The sequence below is a fragment of the Sprattus sprattus genome (genome assembly GCF_963457725.1).
Source record: "Sprattus sprattus genome assembly, chromosome: 16".
In the NCBI taxonomy this organism is placed as follows: domain Eukaryota; kingdom Metazoa; phylum Chordata; class Actinopteri; order Clupeiformes; family Clupeidae; genus Sprattus; species Sprattus sprattus.
In genome coordinates, this window is record NC_137914.1 from 1,862,666 (window position 1) to 1,865,165 (window position 2,500).

Consider the following 2,500-nt stretch of genomic DNA (forward strand, 5'->3'; position numbering starts at 1 on the left):
ATCTATCTGATTGTCAATATCTGACATACTTTAAAGGTTGGGTCTGCGATTCTTGCGACAGGTTGTTGATATTTGAGCTCGACAGCCAATCAAATTATGGAACTGTGTATGGCTCAGTCCAAGCCACAATGTTAGTTTCCCATGTACAGAGCCAGGACTGTGACACACACACACACACACACACACACACACACACACACACACACACACACACACACACACACACACACACACACACACACACACACACACACACACACACATTAGAATCACTGACTGTACCTTAAAGGTGGTTTACCATCTATGATACCAACCTAGAGTTTGCCACAGCATATGAGAACACAAAGGAAGATATGGAGCTGTGGCATTTAAAACATGAAGACACACCACACAGGAAGTGATACTGGTGTGTGTCTGTCTGGTTGTGATAAAGGCTATTCACCCACTACGTCACACACACACACACACACACACACTACAAAACGATGTGCCTGTACATTTAATATGTGATATCGAACACTTTATCATGGATATTATGTCTACGAGTTCATTCGTAGTTTACTGGAAAAACTAATTTTAATCTACTCTTCTGCAATGCCTTTAATTTTTATAAACATATTTTTATGTATATTCCTTAAATTCAGTTTTAATATGTCTACACCATATGTTCAACGCTGTCTATGTCCTTGATCTCTTGATCCATCAACTGTGTGTGTCGATTTGGCATGTGTGTTGGAGCCACTTCAGATAAACGTGACAAAAATTGTGGGACAAATGACGACAGGCCTGTTCAGACAGCCGGCACGGATCCGATTTTTTTGGCATATCATATCCAGATTGATTTTGGGCTGTCTGGACAGCAAACAACATGGATTTCTACGGACGCGTCCGGCGCTCTGGATGCTCAAATCGGATTTCCAAGTGTGTTGTGTGTCACTCAATGACAATGACAAATCCAGAGTGACGGGAGTGCTGGAATTCATGCTGAGGACTAAAGAGCCTAGACTGATTGATTCTATGGAGGAGTGTTGACATGACAACCGTGGAGAACAACATTCCGTGGACAGCTGCCTGGTTTACTGGGCCCTATGGGGGAGGAGTAGAGTAGTTACTGACGCCTGTGAGTTCAACCTACAATGTAAGCTTCTTTACTAATAAGAAAAGCACATTTGATGTTGTAAATGCTGCAAATCTTGTGCACGCTTTAGAGATTGGTGCTTTTGAAGAGTGCCTCAGCTTTAGGGATCTTTGAACTTTTCAGGCTCACACACACACTTCACACACTCACCATCATCTCTCTTTCACTCACTCACTCACACACACACACACTTCACACACCCACCACCATCTCTCTTTCACTCACACACTGCACAACCAGTAGAGAACAAAATATTGACACACAAAGACTTGTGTGTGCAAGAATGTATGCGTGTGTGCGTGTGTGTGTGTTTGCGTCTCAGAATGACTGCAGAGTGGGAGGTTGTAACCCCAAAGTTAGTATTTCAGGAGACAAAAGTAGGACATTCTTGTTATTCAATAAAATCCCCAAGAAGAAAAAACGGGTGTCAATGGTTGAAACACACACAAACACAGGCACGCACACACACACGCACACGCACACAGACACACAAATGATTAGTCTACACCACTGCCTGACCTAGATCAACCCTGAGAAGGCGGAACTTGTCACACACACCACTATAGCAAATATTGTTCAGAACTCACACACACTCGATGCACAATTCTGCACACGACTAACACAGAACAATTATACTGACACAGTATACCAATCAACGAGACAACACACACATTATACACACCAATCAACAAGACAACACACACATTATACACACCAATCAACGAGACAACACACACATTATACACACCAATCAACGAGACAACACACACATTATACACGCACCACTCAAAAGGACAACACACGAATTATACACACCAATCAACACAACAACACACACATTATACACACACCAATCAACAAGACAACACACACATTATACACACCAATCAACGAGACAACACACACATTATACACGCACCACTCAAAAGGACAACACACACATTATACACACCAATCAACGAGACAACACACACATTATACACGCCAATCACAACACACACACACACTCCATACAAAGCACACAGATCCCTATGACAACACACCAGACACATCATACAGTTCTCACCAGTCCCTCCAAGACACACAGACACACAAACATCACAATATCACAAAAGAATCATAATTGTACTGTGTGATATTACTTTGAAACTCTTCAACCAATAGTTCAAAGGCCTCGCAAACACTTACTGGTCTTTCATTGCTACTGCCATCTCCTGGCACTGAGTAGGTACTGCATTAATACTAAGATCTGATGAAACCGATGGTGAATACATACATACATACATAAATAATGAATGAATGAATGAAATCCCCAATACAAGACATAGAGGGACCAATGCTGTGAAACAGTATCACGATCCA

At 42.0% G+C, this 2,500-nt stretch overlaps 1 protein-coding gene across 2 annotated transcripts in view; it reads right to left on the reverse strand.

Annotated features, from left to right (window-relative positions):
- cep43 (centrosomal protein 43) overlaps positions 1-2,500 on the reverse strand; it is a 20,854-nt gene that overhangs the window by 11,936 nt on the left and 6,418 nt on the right. The gene's annotated exons all lie outside the window — the stretch shown is intronic.